General features: G+C 40.0%; 1 protein-coding gene across 6 annotated transcripts in view; it reads left to right on the top strand.

Annotated features, from left to right (window-relative positions):
• LOC129923896 (uncharacterized protein RP688-like) overlaps positions 1-16,320 on the top strand; it is a 90,375-nt gene that overhangs the window by 22,897 nt on the left and 51,158 nt on the right. For 5 of the 6 annotated variants that reach the window (XM_056016812.1, XM_056016810.1, XM_056016809.1 and 2 more), the window contains one exon: positions 14,713-14,841. The gene's annotated coding sequence lies outside the window, so the exon portion shown is untranslated. Of the gene's footprint in view, positions 1-7,118; positions 7,303-14,712; positions 14,842-16,320 lie in introns of those variants that run through there. The other variant, XM_056016815.1, reaches the window with a different exon arrangement.

Genomic DNA, 16,320 nt, shown 5'->3' with positions numbered 1-16,320 from the left:
GCGTGCTGTGCCGTTGTATTTGTTAAATATAAACCAACAACAAATACATTTATCTGTTCATTCGACTCCACTTCAGAATAGTGCAAAGCCGTGTGCTCGTTTTCTATGCTTAGATCTGCCATACGTCATCTATATCAGCGGTTCTCAACCTTCTTGGCTCGTCGACCCCTTTCTCCACTTCTCCACTTTCTAGCGACCCCCAACCGTCAAATTGTTTTCGTTCATAAGCCTAAGAAATCCTCAGCCTAATGTAACTATCTGATCAAACGTTGTAAGTTGTATCACGAAACAAACGTCATTCTTTTATTGTCAGTGATATAGCTCTCTAAAATTAAATGACAAGTTTATCTTTGACTTGCATTCACTTATCTTTTTCTTATTCACCATATTCATGCTGCGTACTTATGTGACAACGGACCTCATTCACCAATTGTAAACAAACAACATTGAGCCACGTGATTCTCTATCTCTTCTTTACTAATTACGATCTAATTTTTATCAACAATGGTTTTCACGTGAGAGATATGTTTCGTTGGTTTATCAACATTATCACGTGACCGTTCGTTTTGGTGAATGAGGTCCATTTAAAAAACGTGGCGGAACATTACCACAATATTGTTACGTATTTCTGAATCTTCTGGCTAGATGTATTAGTTGGCACACAAATAAAAACACAGCAAAGAACTTGACGACTAAACTTTCAGTTTCATATAACTTTAATGACTATTAACTCTAATAACTTGACGACTAAACTTTCAGTTTCATATAACTTTAATGACTATTAACTCTAACAATTCGTTACTGTAACATGTAGCGTAGAAGACTGTACAATATCTGTCAGTTTACAGTTAGCTATACTTCGTTGCACTGCATCTCTTCACTTCGTTGCAATTCCTCTCTTCTCAATTTGCATCGAGCCGTATTCCACAGAACAGACCAACGACACACTTCCCAGTGTCGCTCCAGGTCTCCCAAAGCTGAACCAAGTCGTACTCAAGTCTACCGAATCAGAGCCGCACACGTCTTACATCGACTGTATCGACTGTAACGGCTCAAGCCCACTGTAGTTCGCTGTATAGACTTTAACGACAGTAGTCCACTCCAGTTAACTCTACCCTAGTTAACTTGCATCGAGTCGTACACATTTCACTTCCACTAGAGCCGCACACGTCTTACATTGTCTGTATCGACTGTCCCGACTCACTCACGACTCCATACGACTGACTTTCACATTAACTTTCTGGCTTATATAGAGTCCCTAATCGCTTCTCCAAAGTTGCACAAACACTCCTAGTATCCTCTGGAATAACATGTCAGGAAACGTCACATCCTGTCTTTATTTATACACGTAGATTCCAGAAAACACTCGCTGCAGTGTCATCAAGTCGGGGTCACACGTAGTGACCTTTATCTGTCACTGTTCATTAGTAACTGTCCCCCTTCTTAGATCTGTTCGTCCCCTGGAACAACACGCGTGGACACGTCACATCCTGTCTTTGTTTGTACATGTAGATTCCAGGGAACACTAGCTGATGTGTCATCTCGCCGGGGTCATACGTTGACCTCTACCTATCACTGTTCATTTGTAACACTGCCCCCTTCTTAGATCTGTTCGTCCCGAACAGATTCTACTTCATCACGATACTGATGAAATCGATCGACGATCAAGTAGGAAGCTTTGGTGGTTGCCCCCTTCTCAGAGATGTTCTTTCAATCTGGCAGTTGTCCATCTTCTTTCCATAGAAGAATGGGAGCCAAATCCTCATTTTTCAGCAGTTCCTCACAAATGTTTTCATCAATCTTGGTATGGAAACATCGACCTTCAGATGACGACATTGGGCACTCTTGTCGAGAAAATTTATCAGCATTCTAACGAGTTCGTGCTTCACTGGCTGAGTTTTACATTTTCAAGCATCTTTTTACAGATGGGTTAGGGCTTTTTCCAGAGCTTCTTCAGAGATGACCAGGTTCATTACAGTACAGCAATATTCACATGTTCTTCTTACAACAGCAACTGACTTTGGGTTTGTACGATGCCTGTTGGGTTGATCTTCTCGCACAGTTTTATTTGTACAGTTCTATCTCAGATGGTTACTCACTTCACAGTTCTGACATCTTAAACTACTTCTTTTCTGTCCTTCTTGCTTCTGACTTAATTAGCGTTCTTCTAAAAACCTGTTATACTTCATCAAATCTATTCTCATGAATGTTCTTAGATTATTCTTTAGTGGCTTCACACTTTCAACTGATTCGTAATGCTTTCTTCTTTGGTTTATGGTCCCGGACAGAATCTTTCTAAAAACATGGGCTGTGGAGTTTCATTAGTGCAGGTGGGGGTCTATCAGTGGGAGAAATGGTGGGCTTGTTTTCTAACAACATGGGCTATGGAGTTTCATAAATGCAGGTGGGGGTCTATCAGTGGGAAAAGGGGTGTTCTTGTATCTTGATCTTGTTGGGGCCATCCACGTTGCACTCTGCATGTGTCGCTTTCTCCGCCTCCTCCATTTGATATTTCTTTGGTTGCGTTGATGTCGTTGTCGTTGTCTTGCTTTCTTGTCGATCAATGCTGATGGTAGCCACTTAGCATATAGGAAGGTATTGCATTTCATAGCTGTAGTCATCAAGACTGTTGATCTAACAAGTTGCTTCAGCATTATTCTTCGATGGTTGCTTTGCGAATGAGCTGCAGGTCCACTTGAAGGCAAGTTGTCAAACACGTCATCACCTTCATCCGAGTCTGGAGGACTCGACTGTGGGGCAGGTTGATAACATTCAACGTGCAAAGGTCCATCAACTTCAGCATCAGTTTCTATTGTAATTCCTTGACTATCACCAGGGCTTCTCACGCCTACCATGATAGCTGTACAAGCTTCTGTTAAGTCTAGAGCTTGTTGGTGTATTTCTTGGCATTCACAGTCTTCTTGCATAGCTACGTACGTACAGTTCTTGTCAAACGCATGGGTACAATAATCCAGCTTCGAGTTCCTCTCGTAGACTATGGCAGATAGACAGAAGTCTTTAAGGCCCACAGCAACAGGCTTGGACGCAGACCCAACGTTGTCTTGATCTGTCTGGCTGGTTGAGGTACTCATATCAGGTTTATCTGTAGCTAAAGCTTCGGTCAAACTATAGGTCTCTTCTATTGTTTCTTCAGCGGTCTCATTCTGCTTCTCGTTGAAATAGTAACAGCTATCGTCTCTTTTCATTTCTTGTGGGCCACATTCGTTTGGTTTGCTACCACAGTCACAGACAGCACAACCATCACCAGCATCTCTATCGTAATTGTCTGCATCGCCACATTCTTGGTTGGACAATTGTTCGATGTTTATCAATTGTGTAGCTCTTTCATCAGTCAACTCAATCTGGCCCTGCTGGGTGTTCAGCAGCTCGTTCATCGTGATTCTCGTTTGATCTTTTATCGTATCTGTTTGTTCTTCTGTCTTGTTGGGCGTGGTAACTATTTGTTCATTCTCATTCATGGCTTTGATCAACTGGTTAAATGAAGAAAATCTGGTGATGATTTCTGATTCTATCTCCTTAATGCTCTCTTTCATCGAGTTCATTTTGTATTGCAAAGTTCTCAGGAGCTCCATCGTATTAGGTTTGATTTCAAATTGGCAAGTGTCTGGATTCTCATCTTCCTCCAACAGGGCTTGTCTGAGACGTGCTGTTAGCGTTTCCTTATTTCCGTTAAGCTGTAGACCTCTTTCTCGAAGCTCTTGTCTAAGTTCTTTCATGTCAAGCTCATTAAGAAGTTTGGTGGAATACATTCTAGCCAGAAAGATCCCACTTCTGACACCAATTGTTACGTATTTCTGAATCTTCTGGCTAGATGTATTAGTTGGCACACAAATAAAAACACAGCAAAGAACTTGACTACTAAACTTTCAGTTTCATATAACTTTAATGACTATTAACTCTAACAATTCGTTACTGTAACATGTAGCGTAGAAGACTGTACAATATCTGTCAGTTTACAGTTAGCTATACTTCGTTGCACTGCATCTCTTCACTTCGTTGCAATTCCTCTCTTCTCAATTTGCATCGAGCCGTATTCCACAGAACAGACCAACGACACACTTCCCAGTGTCGCTCCAGGTCTCCCAAAGCTGAACCAAGTCGTACTCAAGTCTACCGAATCAGAGCCGCACACGTCTTACATCGACTGTATCGACTGTAACGGCTCAAGCCCACTGTAGTTCGCTGTATAGACTTTAACGACTGTAGTCCACTCCAGTTAACTCTACCCTAGTTAACTTGCATCGAGTCGTACACATTTCACTTCCACTATCTGTCACTGTTCATTAGTAACTGTCCCCCTACTTAGATCTGTTCGTCCCCTGGAACAACACGTGTGGACACGTCACATCCTGTCTTTGTTTGTACATGTAGATTCCAGGGAACACTAGCTGCTGTGTCATCTCGCCGGGGTCATACGTTGACCTCTACCTATCACTGTTCATTTGTAACAATATTGTTACGAATCTCACTATCCAGGCTCTCTGCAAACTGCACCATACACCACCAACTTAAAGAACTTGACAAGTCAGGGCTCCAAAATAACGTAAAGGTTTAATGTCCATAAATAACAGCCAATACTGTACAATTGGCAGCACGTAGAACAGTACAAATAGCTCTGCGATAACAAATATCTCTCCGATAACACCGTTCCGCCGTATCAAGTCTTGCACTGGCCTCTCCGTCTCGTTCCGGGCTTGCACTGGGCTCAACAGTTCGGGACTGACTTCACACACTTGGGCTCGTTGTGTCGGACTCGATCACAGACCAAGATCAAGACGCCGTTCGTCTCAACTGTACTTGACAGTACTCCGCACTGAACCGTCGTAATGCTCCGTACAGAACCACACCGTTGAACTGTGCTGTAGTCGACCGTGTTCTGAACTCCTGTCGTGAACCCGCTTTCTGAACCGTCTTGACTGCGACACCTCCGCTCTTTATATAGGGTCCCTACTGGCCTTCTAGAACCGGACAGAACGTCGCTCGACCATTCTGGGACGCTCCTGAGCTCTGTTCACGACGCCGATCCTACTCGAACCTTCATGTTGTTAACTCGTCTCGGCCGATCGTCGTAACTCGTCACGGTTGACCGCTCGTCTAGCGCTGGCCTGGGGCGATTTGCGTCGGCTGACTACACTCACACCACTACCCCCATCTGTGTCACCACCAGGTTTATAACAATATTATTTCGAAAGTCTGATCTTGTTTCTGATTCACCAGGTCAGGCTCAATGTCATTTTTTCTCATAGAGAGCAGATACAATTGGTATCATGTTTCCTCCAATTTCGTTTGCAAATCTGAAGTTTTATTTGGAAGGATAGGATTTTGTGTTTGTTCAAACAAATGGAGGCATGTTGCATTTGATCCTTGCGGTTTCGTTTTTCATTGCTTCTTGTAATTCTTGTGTCAGTGTCTTCATGACTAATATTTGTCGATGAGTTCCCATGACTTTTGTGACTCATTCCAAACGTCGAAATCCAGACGAACATACTAGCAAACTCGGAGCACCAGCTGTGCAGACACCACTAACTTTTGTCCCAAGAGATTTTGATTTTAAACTTTCCATAAAACGTCCTTTAAAGCTTTTGGCCAAAGAGAAACTCGTTTTTAAAATCATCATCATTTATATACGGCAACTAAGCTTACATCTAAAATCCTGGTATCCTTGTCAGTTCTAGTCTATTTTGTTTCCCAGATTCGGCTTATAGGACTTTTGTTTTACAAATGACACATTGAGGTTTTTGAATTCATGCGTCAATTATGGAAGTAAAACCCTACAGTCAAATAATTCACTTTACTTTTTTTTATTTTCTTAACGTTCTTTTGATCGAGATCCATGTTAATTGTTTGTTCTATAATGAAATGCTACCTCCATAGGCATGGACCATTCAACGATTAGGTATTATTGAATATAAACAAATGGCTTTTCTATTACGTCAGGACGTCTCCATAGAGTTCCAAAACCGTGTCTAGTTACGTTATGCATTAATGTACATTATCTTAAATTGTTAAAAATAGTGATGCTGTGACAATGAAGATGCTTGAAAACATTCCGATAGATTTGTCTGCACTATGCAACATAGTATGAGAATAATCAAAATGAAACTTTCAATGGAAAAACATAGTTACATTGTCAAGCTTTACATCTTAGAATAGACACTCAAAAAAATTCATATTTCGATGGCCTTAGGCGACCCCTATCAAATTGTCATTCGACCCTAAAAGGGGTTTAAGACTACAACAGCTTTATTGATCCTTATGAAAATGTGTGGTAATTACAAGGACTCTTTTCTCATATAAAGACAACACAACAGAAACATACACATAGGTTGAGATCCACAGGTTGAGAACCCCTGATCTATATAGATCTAGACAAGTGAGGTTCTCATTTCTAGCACTATTCCACAATATACTATATAGATCTAGATAAGTGGGGAGCTGCTTTCTAGTACAATCCAACGATATAGTATATACATCTTGATAAACGGGGTACTTATTTCTAGCACTATCCAACAATATACTATATAGATCTAGATAAGTGGGGAGCTTCTTTCTAGTACAATCCAACGATATAGTATATAGATCTAGATAAACGGGGTACTTATTTCTAGCACTATCCAACGATATACTATATAGATCTAGATAAACGTGGTACTTATTTCTAGCACTATCCAACGATATACTATATAGATCTAGATAAACGAGGTACTTATTTCTAGCACTATCCAACGATATACTATATAGATCTAGATACGTGGGATGCACCTTTCTAGCACATTCCCACGAAAATCTCTTTTAAGTAATATTTTATTTTTATTAATACCTAGTTTTAATCTTCTCATTTTGTGAAGAGTTGGCATCATTAATTAATGCGTAGTCAAGATAAACGCATTTTGTGCTATTATAGACAAATTAGACTATCAGCCCAATTATTAAACAACAAATCATGGCCAACTTATCTGCATGACCCCATGACCTAGTTAGTTTTAGATAATCAGCTGTTCTATATTTTTATGAACACCCCACCCCCCCCTTTTCATTCTTCTCCTTTTCCGATGACCTCAAGGGGATGGGAAGTGTTACATTGCGATGATTAAGTGAGATGGGTGGGATGGACCAGGGACGAGACAAAAAGTCTAACCAGTTATTGAAGCCAGGTGATTGCCTTTATGATTAATGCTGATGTGATTTCTTTATTATCGGCTCGGTCTGAAATGTTACTTCGGCCGGTCAGTGTATGAGAGAGACATAGATTGGCACGTGCTTCTAAAATATTTAATGCAGGTAGACGTGTTTTTTTTTCTGTGGACTAAGATTGTGCATGTTATCTTTATTCTCAGTGTACTAAGCTTTGATGTTTGTTAATATGGGGAGTTCTCTTTAAACGGACTCGTCCTATCAGATTTATATTGCTAGAATAAGTAATGCACTTCAATACAGGTAAATCCGTTTAATCATAAGAGCCGCTTAATCGCACCTACTCCTTAAGTGACGAAACCGTTTAGTAAAACAGGAAATTGTGACTACACTGGTCTCTTTCCCACGTGGTACGAGTAATTGGAAACTGCTTTCTGTGATATCTATCAGATTATCTATCTATCTATCTATCTATCTATCTATCTATCTATCTATCTATCTATCTATCTATCTATCTATCTGTCTGTCTGTCTGTCTGTCTATCTGTCTGTCTGTCTGTCTATCTATCTATCTGTCTGTTTGTCTATCTATCTGTCTGTCTGTCTGTCTGTCTGTCTGTCTCTGTCCAACGTCTTACCCACATAAACTATAGTCATGAAGACAAAGGAAGAGTGCAGTAGTTCACGTGTCTAAGCAGACCACATGTGACCTACATATTTTGTTACAATATATGCAGAAGTTCTATATATATATATTTTAGTTCACTCAAGACTTATGCGCTATTATCATATCTTTGAACCTTCGCGCTAAGGTTATTTCCCAAAGCTCCTGTAGATGTACTTGGTTACATGCCTTTCATACGTTGTGTCTAACACCAGAATCTGTCAACTGTTATCAGTTGTAGTGTCTCTTTCATCCTCTCTTTCATCCTCTTTTTCTTACTCTCCCTCTTTTCTCTGCCTCTCTCTTTCTCTCTTTCTCTCTTCTCATTCTCTTTCTTTTTCTCTCTTTCTTTTTTTTTTTTTTTTTTGCAATGTGAATAGCGAGAACACGAATTAGGAGATTTGGAAACACAATTTCAATTTGATACGAAATACAATTATAATAAAATGATAATTATTAATTATTAACATATCCACTCATCTGGCCTATCACACATACACTTTAGAAACTGATCTATCACAAAAATGTTAGAAACGGATCCACTCAACTGATTCTATCACACGCACTTATTGTCTCTGTGAAGATGTCCCTAATACTGGTAGCTGTAAACCAGGGGTTCTCAGCCTGTGGGTCGCGACCCCTTTGGGGGTCGATTGACGATTTGCCAGGGGTCGCCTAAGACCATAGAAAAAATGAATTGTTTTTGTCCATCCTTCTATTGCTGTGTGTGTGTGCGGGGGGGGGGTCGCGTCAGAGTGGGAAATCGTAAAAAGGGGTCGCCGAGCCTAGAAGGTTGAGAACCGCTGCTGTAAACTATTGTGTATACCGAGTCAGTTCTTTTCCCTACAAAGTGTAGTCATGCCATCAGAAGTTGACCTCAAACGAATTCCCAGAAAAATGGACTTTTTTTTTTATATAAATATTTTATGTTGGGTCCACCACTTTGCATAAATATCCGTCCTCTTGACTAAATTAAATAGGCGGCGAAGATGCAACCCAAATTCTAGACCAAAAGCTTTTTATAACTCTCAAGACTCAAGTTATCTGTGATGTCCAATTTTTCTATGACACTTTTTCAGAGACACTGAAGGCGAGGGTAGGCGCTGCCTATAGCAGCGTTTTGTTTTTTTTTTTGCTCTCAAAATTTTTTTGTTTCTTTTGGCTAGTCCTTTTTTACTTTGCAGTCGGCTTGTGGCCTGAATCTTGAACTGAACTTAAACTTTGCATTACTTAACGTTGACAATTTAGAGCAAAACTCTAAAGAACATTATTTCAAAATATCGTATCTTGATTAATGTTGTTATAGTTGAAATAATAATATAGATATATTCATTGTTTTTAACATATTGATCTATGTAGCACTTGGTTTTCGTTCTATTTTAAGTCTAGAATGCTGGCATGGCGCAGGGGGAAGAAAGGAGCACTTGTATGACTTTGTCTTAGCATATGTTCTTACTGCCAGACCTTATTCAGTTGATAAGGGCTACGCGGACAGGTCACAATAACCTCAGAATTTTTTTATTTTTTTTTATGTATAATGTGTCAGCTTCATCAGACTAATGAAGAAGAATGTAGCTTTCGGCTGGGTCATAGCAACTTCGGTTTATTTAGTGTCAAATAATAAATTTAGAAGACAAAATCAGCTAGCGATGAGTTAACTAAGAAATGTCTTAGGCCGTTAATGACACGTTAAAAGACATTAAATATCCTCTTTGTAAATGACTCTTAAAAAAAATGCAGGGTCCCTCTACTGGTATCCATGTTCCCTGTCACGCAAAAATACAAAATCAATATGCGGCCCTTGAGAAAAGCACATGTGATCTAAACTGCCGATGGCTAGCCCCACCTCTGACACTATTGCAGGTTTTAGCCGGCCCATGATTAGCTAAGATAGTATGTACACTATTAGTACTCTGGATACTTTAGTGGTCTTTGGAACTGTGGATTAACGATTAGAGTTTGTTTGATTTGTGGATAATGATTATGACAGTGAAAAAGCTGGTCTACTCTAAGCCTGGATTGTTGTTTTCTCAATTAAATAACCTTTAACCTTTTTTTAAAAAAACTAATTCAAATAAAATAATGAAATAAACACTGAACGTTAAAACAAAAACGGAACAAGGAAAACAAATGCTAAAACAAAAGCAACACCCCCCCCCCCCCAAAGATTAACGCTTATATTAATTGAAATTGTATGTGGTTTGTGTTAGTCATGTATTTAATAAATAGAACTAGACTGACAATAATAAATCTGTTCGATTAAAAATATTTATACTAATTGTTTTTGATTAGTGCAACTTTTAGCTTTCTCAATGCGCTATGATCCTATCACTAATCTGGACCAGTTGGAGAAAAAAAAAGAAGAGTGTATCTGGGTGAATGTTACCGCAATCGCTTTATAAATGCAATTTATAAATAAAACAAAAAAAAAAGAGTTCTACGACTTGAATTTCGAACTCGGGGCTCAAGACTCCTCAAGCCAACCAACCAACCACTGTGCCCGAGAAGTACTTACGAAAAACAGAAGGTTTGAAAGTTATCTATTTATTTGTTCCAAGCCACGACCTCATTCTCTACAGTCCACACAAAGTATAAAGGGGACTGATTCAACTTATGCCACCACGTCTGTCAAGTACAATCTCTTTCCCTTGTTTGAGATGCCAAACGAAATAATCAATTACCAATAGTTAATTAACTCATTTTTTTTATTGATTGTTGTCAGGTAAAAGAAATAATAGTGCTTGATCCGATATTGGGAGTCCAAGAAATAACGTGTCAAATTAAAAAAACAAAAAAAAGAAAAGATCCCACCATCTGGGACAAACTTTATCATGGACACAATGTCAAATCTCATCGACACTATTTCAATGTCATTCACAACAAAGTGAAGATTATATATTACTCAACTGGGATTGTGTTATGAGATTGACAGAAAAGAAAGGCGGTGGGGGGGGGGGGGAGAAAACCAATCGACAGCAGGATTATCTAAACATTGAAACCATTTGGTGTGCGTGGGAGTGTGCGTAGGCAGGCAGGCTCAACTTATTAATGGCGTGAGTCGCCGTGCTAATATGTGCGTGTTTCGTGCTTGGCTAGCAGTCAGTTATGTGTGTTTTTGTTGTCATCTGTTTGTGTGTGTGTGTTTCGCTAGTGTTGTGAGCTGTATTTGACTGCATATGCACGACAGTGTGTGTGTGTGTTTATGTAGACATGCGAGGCACTGCATTGATTTACAGACATGAGCCTTTCCCCCCACCCCCTCTTTTCACAAAGGATCGCCACTTAGGGTTAGCCTGACCTTCCTGCCGTATTGCATTGCGCGTGCGTGAGCACCAGGGCAGAACAACCTTTTATTTTTTTTCAGACAGAAGATCAGCAAGAAAAAAGGCCTTGTGTATTTCGAGGCTTGAACCTTTTCTCTCCCACTCCGTCCCCGCCTTTTTTTTTTTTTCAAATAAAAAAAAAAAGATTACCTCGCTATCCATAACAATGAAAACTTTTATCTCGGTCTAACTAGATCTATCAATATTGGTCAGGAAAGTCTTGGGTATAGAAAACAAAATGTTTTTGTTTAGGCCTATATATTGAAATGCCAAACAGATTACATAACACTAGAGCTTGGTTAGTTCACTACCTTTAGGATCTGTTTGTCTCGACAAATTCGGACGAAGTATACTTGTTATGGAGTGTGTGTGTGTGTTTCTATGACGACGGCGAGAAGAAGTTAGCGATTGGTTGGTGAGTATGCAGTGTGAAGGATGCAAGATAAGCCGGCACTGTCGTAAGCGGGGCTTGGGTACGGCAGACGACTCCAGGGATGCCTTGGTGTAAAGACGTTTTTTGATAGTGAGTTAGATAAGTTGAAAATACAAGTTTATTTCATTCCATCCCAAGTTAAACTTGTCTATATTTTGATAAAAGTTCTATTTAGTTTTGTTTCACATAGAAGGGAAAGTTATTTTAAGCTATATTACAACTCAATGAACGTCGACAACAATAATACAGAGGGCGCGGTGATGGAGTGGTAAAGCGCTTGGCTTACGAACCGAAGGAACTCTTAGTTCGACCAGATTTTTAAATTACGATATTTTTACCAGATTTCATCCAACTCTTATCTGTACTTGACGTACGCTGGAGAAGTAAAAGCGTGTGGTGGTTGTGCTGGCCATGTAACACCCTCGTAGTACCGCCGGCGATATAGAAACTAGCGTTACATCCTCTGCTCAGATATTTGCTAAGTCCTGAAAGGTGTACATAGATTGGAGAGTAGATCGAGGCGTGTACCTTGTTAAGGTAAAATAAAGAGTGGGGAACTTGGACTAGGTATAAACGATAGTAGGTCGGGGAGGGGGCTTGAGCTAGGTATAATACAGAGTAGTCAGAGTTGAGGTTTGAGAGCTTTAAAAAAAAGTATTTGAGTTAGGACTTAAATTTTCGTGAAACAACGTATTTCTTATCAATATGCAATGCGCAATCATAGTAAAGTAAAGTTTCCCTTTCAGACCTTACGATCTTTGGGGCAGATGATGTTAAGGTCATCTGTTTCTGTGGCCAACGGTTAACGAGCAGGGTGTCGTGTGGCCAGCACAACGACCAACCGTCTTTACTTCCCCCAACTAAAGTCAGGTACCCATTGGAGTTGGGTGGACTCACGGACACCCTAAAAATCCCAAAATTAAAAATCCCAGCCTTCACCGAGATTCGAACCCAGGACCTCATGTTCAGAAACCGAGCGCTTAACCACTCAGCCATCGCGCCCCCTATGCGCAATCATATACGACCAAATCCCGTCCAGTGGGATGAACTCGTTCTTTTCCTTCAGTTGAAACCGTTTAGTGTACTTGGAGCTACCGGCATTTCATCACCCCCTCAACCCCCCCCCCCCCCCCATCCTTTGTTTTCTTTGAACTTGCTAAACACAGATCTGTAGATCATAGCACCTCTTTGATAAGCTGCACTATGAGCACAAGGCCAGCAACGCTAGAAATTCTCATTTATATATTTTTGTTTCTTTCAATGAGACGAACTTTGCTTGCTACCTAAGTATTTGACTTGCAACTTTGTTTATTCCCTAGACCAGTATGTAAACTAAGTATGCTATGCCCAATCGGATACCAAAGAATAATTTAATATACATATGCATAGATTTACTAATAAAATTGTGAACAGTAATGTATTCTGTCCAAATCTTATTAGTCTGGGAAAATGGGTTACTTTTGACAAGAAATCACGAAATTAGGGCCCACATTGATTTTACTTTCTAAATCAGCGGTTCTCAACCTTTTATGCTCGGCGACCCCTTTTTACAATCCCCCACTCTTCCGCGACCCCCGCACACACAGACACATACAGCCATAGAAGAATAGACAATAACAATCCTTTTTTTCGATGGTCTTAGGCAACCCCTGGCAAATCGTCAATCGACCCCCAAGGGGGTCGCGATCCACAGGTTGAGAACCCCTGTTCTAAATGAATTATTTTGTATATAAGAGAAAAACGTATCTTTGTTATCTTACAGCCATTAAGAAAAACACATTAAATAGATACATTTTAAAAAATATAATTATACTTTTTGAAAGAATCAGGGGAAACACACACAGACACACACAATGAATGTCATTAATAGTTTAAAATTCGAATCGCAAGAAAGACGATGTTTATTATAAGCTATCCCGACAAGATCAACGTCTAATCTTTCGACTCATGACCGGACACAACAGAATGCGACAACATATGTACCGGAAGCTCAAAATGGAACCAGTGAAATCTGCCCATGTGGAGTGTCACCAGAGAATGCTGACCATGTCCTTCAACACTGTTCTCTTTACCAAGAGGCCCGTACAAGACACGGCCCCAAAACACCCGAATAGAAAGAAAACTATATGGAGAGCTCCCTGATTTGGAAACTACTGCACAGTTTATCTCATTTATTGGCTTACTCATCTGAACGCTCCAACATAAAAACGAGAATAATGAAGACGAAGAATTAAATTAAAAAAAATAAAGTGTCTAGGGAAAAAATCCACTACGAATTATATTTGGGGGGGTGGAGGGTATTGACGTACTCGGCTGCTTGCGTTTTCGTCACTCAAAGAAGTATAACTGTTATGATGAGGCATGACTCAATAAACAAGGTACCCCCTTTCAGACCTCGAGATGTAGCGGAGCAGATTTCTAAAAAAAAAAAAAATCGTAATACTAAGATCAGCGTTCCACAAAGTTCTGACTTGGGTAGAAGTATTTAAAAAAAAAAAAGAATATTTTGACCCCTCCCCAGTTCTCTCTAACGTGAAAAAAAAAAATCTGGTTAACCGAATGTAAACATCTACTCAAGAGTTTATAAAATTATGTTCTAGAACTCGAAGACAGTGGACGAAATGTTCCTGAACGTCTGTGTGTGAATTAAACTTATAAATGGATAGGTCCTACATTCGGAACAACCCGCAGACATTTCTGTTAAAGATAAAGATTGCCAAGACCCAATGCCCTGCTGAACTTTTGACCAAGTTTCTATGGCCGACTTTTAAAGAGGGTGTCATGTGGCGAGCACACTGACGTATGTCAGATACTCGAAAAAGTTGGTCTGTCTGAAAAAAATCTCAGTTCGAAATCTCTGTAACGGGGATTCAAACTCTAGACTCCTTGGTTCAGAAGCCAAACTGTTAGCCACTCGGCCCCCCCACGCCCTGACTGTATAGTTTGTATAACTCTAAAAAAAAATTATAAATAAATTATCTCCAGCTTCTAAAGAAAGTTTTTTTTTTTTAAACTATTAAAATAAGATTCAAATGTAAATATAAAACGAAGTGTTTTTTGTAATGAACACATGTCAGTCTGTCAATCCTGCTCTGAATGTAACAATGCTATGACCAGGTGTGACCTCTTCAATCACAGGTTGATGACTTCAGTAGTATGATTCTCTCGTGCCCCTAAAAGACAAGCCTGCGTGTAGCCCGCCCCATCTCTCGACAGCTTGACTGTGATGGCGGTCTCTCTTCGTGTGTGCTGGATAATATCACAATGGTGAGTACTTGCGTTGCGCGCCTATGTGTGAAAGAGCGTTGTGTGTGCGTGCGAGCGTGGCGGCAGTATCTGTCTACTGCGGATGCAAGCGGGCGGTCAGAAGCTGGGAAAGTGGTCTTCACTAGTTTTATTTTATAGAGCAATGGCGTGGTCTTCTAAGTACCATGTGTCGGCGCCAGGATGTGCAAAGGAAATGGGAGGGAGCGGGTGGAGGGCTTATAGTTTAAGGCAAAACTAAGTGTTTATGTTAATGACAAACTGATATAGGATAGGCGTCTAATAGCGGTTTTTAAGAGTCAAATGTGTGTATATATATGTGTGTGTGTATATATATATATATATATATATATATATATATATATATATATATATATATATATATATATATATATATATATATATATATATATATATATATATATGTGTGTGTGTGTGTGTGTAAGTGGCGAACGCGTCTCCTCCTTGACTTTAATAATACTAAAACTACTAAACTACTACTAATAAGGCTTGTCTTTGAGTCCGAAGATTAATGAGGACTGCAGAACTGGAGCTGCGACCTACAGATTTTGCCATATCCAGCACAGACATTAGCGCTGTCGAGTTGCGGTCGATATAGGTTCTCTTTTCACCTTCTACATTTGTCCTCGGAAGTAGATTTTCTCTTGGTCTCGCATCTCGCCGCCTTTGAAAAAAAAAAAAAATCCGTCTCTATCGGAAGCCGCCTGCTGCCAGGTGCTCTCTTCTATGTCTCGTCTATGTCAGTTAAAGCAAGTTGGCGCCTAGGCTGGGGTCTTTAATCATTCCTGCAAAGGGAGGAGGTGGACACCTCTGTTGCGCCGACCACCTTATGGTGATGAAAAAAGGTTAGGCGGACGGTCCCCCCTCCCCCCCCCCCCCCCCCCAAATACTGGATACATTCCCTGCACTGTCGAACTAGAAGTAGGTCCTCTATACTGTCTATACCGGCATTTGCAAGAACATCGCTGTTTCCAGCGCGGCCTTGACACATTTTGTCCATTATGGAACGAAGGCGTTTTTAGTGAAAGTGTTCAAGAAGTCTTCGTTTCTACATATGTGAAAACACAATGAAACTGTTTTCTTCGTTTTTTTTCCTCACTTTGTCCTCCAAGCGTCTAGTCTTTACACATTGGGCCGGCTATAGCCGTATTGGTAGTTTCATCAAAATGATAGTTGTCTTAGTCAGCTTTCGCACCTTCCCAACCCCTGCCAGGGCTTTCCTCAACCAGTCAGGCTTATTACTTTTCTTCTACACTTCGTTTCTTGAGATCTGTATTATAAAGTAGAATGTAAGGTGTATGTATGTATTTGACTTATAGACATCAAAACCGCTTGACCAATCTTGATAAAACTTGGCAGGAATGTTTCTTGGGTACCAACTTAGACCGTAGTGTATGTATTGTAGCCCTAAAACAAACTTAAGACCCTCAAAAAAAAAAAAGTTGTCCGACTCTATTAAAG

This window comes from Biomphalaria glabrata, chromosome 18, assembly GCF_947242115.1.
Source record: "Biomphalaria glabrata chromosome 18, xgBioGlab47.1, whole genome shotgun sequence".
In the NCBI taxonomy this organism is placed as follows: Eukaryota; Metazoa; Mollusca; class Gastropoda; family Planorbidae; genus Biomphalaria; species Biomphalaria glabrata.
Note: the sequence above shows the minus strand (reverse complement) of the source record. Positions and strands in the feature narration are given on the sequence as shown.